This window comes from Eurosta solidaginis, chromosome 5 (assembly GCF_040869045.1).
Source record: "Eurosta solidaginis isolate ZX-2024a chromosome 5, ASM4086904v1, whole genome shotgun sequence".
Lineage (NCBI taxonomy): Eukaryota > Metazoa > Arthropoda > Insecta > Diptera > Tephritidae > Eurosta > Eurosta solidaginis.
In genome coordinates, this window is record NC_090323.1 from 203842609 (window position 1) to 203850233 (window position 7625).

Consider the following 7625-nt stretch of genomic DNA (forward strand, 5'->3'; position numbering starts at 1 on the left):
ATTGTTATAACTCAATCTAAATTTTCTCCTAAATCAATAGTTTTTGGTATCTGGTACATACAGAACGAGATCTAGACAATTTTGGAGGAACGATCAGTGGTCCTCTCCTCTACTCCCGCCATCCGCCCTCCATCAATTGTTTTTATTAGCACGCTTTTATTAGCTTTACCTGTATGTTTCTATCTAACTTTTTATTCGCTCCAATGCGCCTGCTGCCTTATTAACATGGTTTTATAATTAGCTTCACCTTATTTGTAATCCCGTAAGGGTCATATCGAGACCCTTCCGGGATCATTTCTGGATGGTTTTCGGGATCGGTCCGGGATTACGCCGGGGTAATTTCTGGACTATTTCGGGACTATTTCGGGATCATTTTGGGACCCTTCCGGGATCATTTCTGTATAGTTTACGGGATCCGTCCGGGATCCCGTCGGGGTTATTTTGGAACATTTTCGGGACTATTCCGGAATCATTTCGGGACTATTTCGCGATCATTTGGGGACCCTTCCGGCATCATTTCTGGATGGTTTTCGGGATCCGTGCGGGATCTCGTCGGGGTCATATGGGGACTTTTTCGGGATCATTTGGGGGCTCTTCCGGCATCATTTCTGGATGGTTTTCGGGATCCGTCCGGGACCTCGTCGGGGTCATTTGGGGACTTTTTCGGGATCATTTTGGGGCTCATCCGGCATCATTTATGGATGGTTTTCGGGATCCGTCCGGGATCCCGTCGGGGTCATTTCGGGACTTTTTCGCGAGTAATACGGGATAATTTGGGAACCCTTTCGGCATCATTTCTGGATGGTTTTCGGGATCCGTCCGGGATCCCGTCGGGGTCATTTCGGGACTTTTTCGCGACTAATACGGGATCATTTGGGAACCCTTTCGGCATCATTTCTGGATGGTTTTCTGGATCCGTCCGGGATCCCATTAGGGTAATTTCGGGACTATTAGGGGATCATTTGGGAACCTTTCCGGCATCATTTCTGGATAATTTTCGGGATCCGTCCGGGATGCCGACGAGGTCATTTCAGGACTATTTCGGGATCATTTGGGATACCTACCGGCATCATTTCTGGATGGTTTTTGGGATTCGTCCGGGATCCCGTCGTGGTCCTTTCGGGACTTTTTTTCGACTAATACGGGATCATTTGCGGACCCTTTCGGCATCATTTCTGGATAGTTGTCGGGATCCCGTCACGGTCATTTCGGGACTATTAGGGGATCATTTGAGGACCTTTCCGGCATCATTTCTGTATTGTTTTCGGAATCCTTTCGGGATCCCGTCAGGGCCATTTTGGAACTTTTTTGGGGCTAATACGGGATCATTTGGGGATCCTCTAGGGGTCGTTTCGTGACTTTTTCTGTTTTATTTCGGGATCATTTGGGGACCCTTCCGGCATAATTTCTTGATGGTTTGCCGGATCCATCAGGGTCATTTCGGGACCATTTTGGGATCATTTGGGGACCCTTCCGAGATCATTTCTGGATCCGTCCGGGATGCCGTAGGAGCCATTTCGGGATTTTTTGTTACTTTTCCGGGATAGTTTTCGGACCCTTCCGGGATCATTTCTGGATCTGTGCGGGATCCCATCTTGGTCATTTCCGGACTATTTCGGGATCATTTTGGGATCCTTCCGGAATCATTTCTGTATGGTTTTCGCGATCCGTCGTTGATTCCCTCGGAGCCATTTCGGAACCTTTTCTGGAGTATGTCGGGGTCATTTGGGGACTTTTTCGGGATCATTTGGGGCTCTTCCGGCATTATTTCTGGATGGTTTTCGGGATCCGTGCGGGATCTCGTCGGGGTCATTTGGGGACTTTTTTGGGATCATTTGGGGGCTCTTCCGGCATCATTTCTGGATGGTTTTCGGGATCCGTCCGGGATATCGTCGGGGTCATTTAGGGACTTTTTCGGGATCATTTGGGGGCTCTTCCGGCATTATTTCTGGATGGTTTTCGGGATCCGTCCGGGATCCCATCAGGGTAATTTCGGGACTATTAGGGGATCATTTGTGGACCTTTCCGGCATCATTTCTGGATAAGTTTCGGTATCCGTCCGGGATGCCGACGAGGTCATTTCGGGATTATTTCGGGATCATTTGGGATACCTACCGGCATCATTTCTGGATGGTTTTTGGGGTTCGTCCGGGATCCCGTCGGGGTCATTTCAGGACTTTTTCTCGACTAATACGGGATCATTTGCGGACCCTTTCGGCATAATTTCTGGATAGTTGTCGGGATCCGTTCGGGATCCCGTCACGGTCATTTCGGAACTATTAGGGGATCATTTGAGGACCTTTCCGGCATCATTTCTGGATAGTTTTTGGAATCCTTTCGGGATCCCGTCAGGGTCATTTCGGGGCTTTTTCGGGATCATTTAAGGATGGCTTTCAGGATTCGTCCGGGAACCCGTCAGGGTAATTTCTGAACTTTTCCGAGACTATTTCGGGATCATTTTGGGACCTTCTCAAGATCATTTATGGATGGATTTCGGGATTTGTCCGGGATGCCCTCAGGGTCATTTTGGGACTATTAGGTGAGCATTTGAGGACCGTTCCGGCATCACTTCTGGATGGTTTTCGGTATCCGTTCAGATTCCCGTCGGAATAATTGCGGGACTTTTTCGGGATCATTGGGGTCCCTTCCAAAATCATTTCTGGATGGTTTTTGGGATTCGTCCGGCATCCCGTCGGGGTCATTTCGGGACTTTTTCTCGACTAATACGGGATCATTTGCGGACCCTTTCGGTATCATTTCTGGATAGTTGTCGGGATACGTTCGGGATCCCGTCAGGGTCTTTTCGGAACTATTGGGAGATCATTTGAGGACCTTTCCGGCATCATTTCTGGTTAGTTTTCGGGATCCTTTCCGGGTCCCATCAGGGTCATTTCGGGACTTTTTAGGCATCATTTAAGATTGGTTTTCAGGATTCGTCCGGTATCCGTCAGGATAATTTCTGGACTTTTCCCAGACTATTTCGGGATAATTTTGGGACCCTCCCAAGATCATTTCTGGATGGATTTCGGGATCTGTCCGGGATGCCGTCAGGGTCATTTTGGGACTATTAGGTGATCATTTGAGGACATTTTCGGCACCACTTCTGGATGGTTTTCGGTATCCGCTCAGGATCCCGTCGGAATTATTGCGGGACTTTTTCGGGATCATTTGGTGCCCCTTCCGGCATCATTTCTGGCTGGTTTTTGGGATTCGTCCGGCATCCCGTCGGGTTCATTTCGGGACTTTTTCTCGACTAATACGGGATCATTTGCGGCCCTTTCGGCATCATTTCTAGATAGTTGTTGGGATCCGTTCGGGATCCCGTCAGGGTCTTTTCGGAACTATTAGGTGATCATTTGAGGACATTTCCGGCATCATTTCTGGATAGTTTTCGGGATCCTTTCGGGGTCCAGTCAGGGTCATTTCGGGACTTTTTCGGGATCATTTAGAGATGGCTTTCAGGATTCGTCCGGGAACCCGTCAGGGTATTTTCTGAACTTTTCCGAGACTATTTCGGGATAATTTTGGGACCTTCCCAAGATCATTTCTGGATGGATTTTGGGATCAGTCCGGGATGCCGTCAGGGTCATTTTGGTATTAGGTGATCATTTGAGGACCTTTCCGGCATCACTTCTGGATGGTTATCGGTATCCGATCAGGATCCCCTCGGAATCATTGCGGGACTTTTTCGGGATCATTTGGGGTCCCTCCCAAGATCATTTCTGGATGGATTTCGGGATCTGTCCGGGATCCCGTCAGGGTCATTTAGGGGTGCATTCGAGATCCCGTCAGGGTCATTTCGGGAATATATCGGGATCATTTCTGGATGGTTTATAGGATCCGTCCATGACCCATTAAGGGTCATTTCGGGACTATTAGGTGATCATTTGAGGACCTTTCCGGCATCACTTCTGGATGATTTTCAGTATCCGTTCGGGATCCCGTCGGAATCAATGCGGGACTTTTACGGAATCATTTGGGATTCCTTCCGGCATCATTTCTGGATGGTTTTCGGGATTTGTCCGGGATCCCGTCGGAGTTATTTCGGGACCTTTTCGGGGATAATACGCGATCATTTGGGGATCCTCTAGGGGTCGTTTCGTGACTTTTTCTGTATTATTTCGGGATCATTTTGGGACCCTTTCGGCATAATTTCTTGATGGTTTGCCGGATCCATCAGGGTCATTTCGGGACAATTTTGGGATCATTTGGGGACCCTTCCGAGATCATTTCTGGATCCGTCCGGGATGCCGTAGGAGCCATTTCGGGATTTTTTGTTACTTTTCCGGGATAGTTTTGCACCCTTCCGGGATCATTTCTGGATCTGTGCGGGATCCCATCTGGGTCAATTCCGGACTATTTCGGGATCATTTTGGAATCCTTCCGGAATCATTTCTGTATGGTTTTCGCGATCCATCGTGGATCCCCTCGGAGCCATTTCGGAACTTTTTCTGGAGTTAGTCGGGATAATTTAGGGACCCTTCCTGAATAGTTTCTACCCTTCCTGGATGGTTTCTGAGATCCGTCCGGGAGCCCGTCAGGGTAATTTCGGAACTTTTTCGGGACTATTTCGGGATCAATTTGGTACCCTTCAGACATCATTTCTGTGTGGTTATCTGGATAAGTCTAGAATCGTGTCGTTGTCATTTCGGGTTTTTTTGGGACTACTTCGGGAACTTTTGGAAACACTTCCGGGGCGTTTCCGGGTGGTTTTCGGGATCCGTCCGCGATAGCGTCGGGGTCATTTCGCGGCTTTTTCTGGATAATTTCGTTATCATTTTGGGATCCTATCAGATTATCAGCTCATAAAGTTCTTTTTTTTACTCAATTACAAAAATAAAATGCATTAGACAGAAAAAAAATTTTAAACAGATAACTTTATAAGCAGGCTAACGTGAATAGCCCACATATTTCATTTTCTCCTTGCGGACGGGGCCGCGGGTAAAGGCTAGTATATTATAAATGGCAAAGTTTGGATGTGAAGATGTTTGGATGTTTGTCCAGACGTTTGTCTTTGTGACTCAATCACGCAAGAACGGCTGGACCGATTTGGATGAAATTTTGCACACATATAGCCAATAGTCTAGAAGGATCTACTAACTATATATTTTTGAAAAGGGGCGTGGTACCCGCCCCCTAGGAACAGTTATAATTTAATTATTATATTTTTTCGTCTTTGCGACTGAATCACGCCAGAATGGCTACACGGATTTTGATGAAATTTGGGACACAGACAGTAGTCTACTAGCGAAATTTTTTTCGAACATGGAAAGAGGGGTGCGGTCCCACGACCCCTTCGAGAAATTATTTTTCAATAATTTTTACACATGATAACTTTACGTATACTGGCCTTCACCAATATCACAGACTCAAGGGGTCAAATAAGTCGAGGGCTTACAAAGTAAGCAGTGACACCCTCCGCCCGCCCCCCCCCCCCCCCCCCCCCCCCCCCCTTTATCTACCCTCTGGTGTAAAATCTATAAATTGTTATAACTCAATATAAATTTTCTCCTAAATCAATAGTTTTTGGTATCTGGTACATACAGAACGAGATCTAGACAATTTTGGAGGAACGATCAGTGGTCCCCTCCTCTACTCCCGCCATCCGCCCTCCATCAATTGTTTTTATTAGCACGCTTTTATTAGCTTTACCTGTATGTTTCTATGTAACTTTTTATTCGCTCCAATGCGCCTGCTGCCTTATTAACATGGTTTTATAATTAGCTTCACCTTATTTGTAATCCCGTAAGGGTCATATCGAGACCCTCCGGGATCATTTCTGGATGGTTCTCGGGATCGGTCCGGGATTACGCCGGGGTAATTTCGGGACTTTTTCGGGGCTATTCCGGAATCATTTCGGGACTATTTCGCGATCATTTGGGGACCCTTCCGGCATCATTTTTGGATGGTTTTCGGGATCCGTCCGGGATCCCGTCGGGGTACTTTCGGGATCATTTGCGTACCTTCGAGAGATAAATTCTTGATGGTTTCCGGGATCATTCCGGGACTTTTTCGGGGTCAGTTTGGGTCCTTTCTGTAATCATTCCTGAATGGTTTTAGGGATCCGCCCGGGATCCCGTCGGGACCATTTCGGGGCTATTTCGGGATCATTAGGGGTATCTTCCGGCATCATTTCTGGATGGTTTACGGGATACGTCCGGGATCCCGTCGGTGTCATTTCGGGACCACATGGGGTCCATTCCGGCATAATTTCTGGATGGTTTTCGGGATCCGTCCGGGATCCTGTCGGGGTCATTTTGGGACTTTTGCGGGATCATTTGGGGTCTCTTCCGGCATCATTTCTGGATGGTTTTCGGGATCCGTCCGGGATCCCGTCGATGTCATTTCGGGACTATTACGGCATCATTTGGGGTACCTTCCGGCATCGTTTCTAGATGGTTTTCGGGATCCATCCGGGATCCCGTCGGGGTCATTTCGGAACTTTTTCTCGACTAATACAGGATCATTTGGGGAACCTTTCGGCATCATTTCTGGATGGTTTACGGGATCCGTCCGGGATCCCGTCGGGGTCATTTTGAGACTTTTGAGGGATCATTTGGGGTCTCCTCCGGCATCATTTCTGGATGGTTTACGGGATCCGTCCGGGATCCTGTCGGGGTCATTTTGGGACTTTTGTGGGATCTTTTGGGGTCTCTTCCGGCATCATTTCTGGATGGTTTTCGGGATCCGTCCGGGATCCCGTCGATGTCATTTCGGGACTATTACGGCATCATTTGGGGTACCTTCCGGCATCATTTCTGGATGGTTTTCGGGATACGCCCGGGATCCCGTCGGTGTCATTTCGGGACCACATGGGGTCCATTCCGGCATAATTTCTGGATGGTTTTCGGGATCCGTCCGGGATCCTGTCGGTGTCATTTCGGGACCACATGGGGTCCATTCCGGCATAATTTCTGGATGGTTTTCGGGATCCGTCCGGGATCCTGTCGGGGTCATTTTGGGACTTTTGCGGGATCATTTGGGGTCTCTTCCGGCATCATTTCTGGATGGTTTTCGGGATACGTCCGGGATCCCGTCGGTGTCATTTCGGGACCACATGGGGTCCATTCCGGCATAATTTCTGGATGGTTTTCGGGATCCGTCCGGGATCCTGTCGGGGTCATTTTGGGACTTTTGCGGGATCATTTGGGGTCTCTTCCGGCATCATTTCTGGATGGTTTTCGGGATCCGTCCGGGATCCCGTCGATGTCATTTCGGGACTATTACGGCATCATTTGGGGTACCTTCCGGCATCATTTCTGGATGGTTTTCGGGATACGTCCGGGATCCCGTCGGTGTCATTTCGGGACCATTTGGGGTCCATTCCGGCATCATTTCTGGATGGTTTTCGGGATCCGTCCGGGATCCCGTCGGTGTCATTTCGGGACCACATGGGGTCCATTCCGGCATAATTTCTGGATGGTTTTCGGGATCCGTCCGGGATCCTGTCGGGGTCATTTTGGGACTTTTGCGGGATCATTTGGGGTCTCTTCCGGCATCATTTCTGGATGCTTTTCGGGATCCGTCCGGGATCCCGTCGATGTCATTTCGGGACTATTACGGCATCATTTGGGGTACCTTCCGGCATCATTTCTGGATGGTTTACGGGATCCGTCCGGGATCCT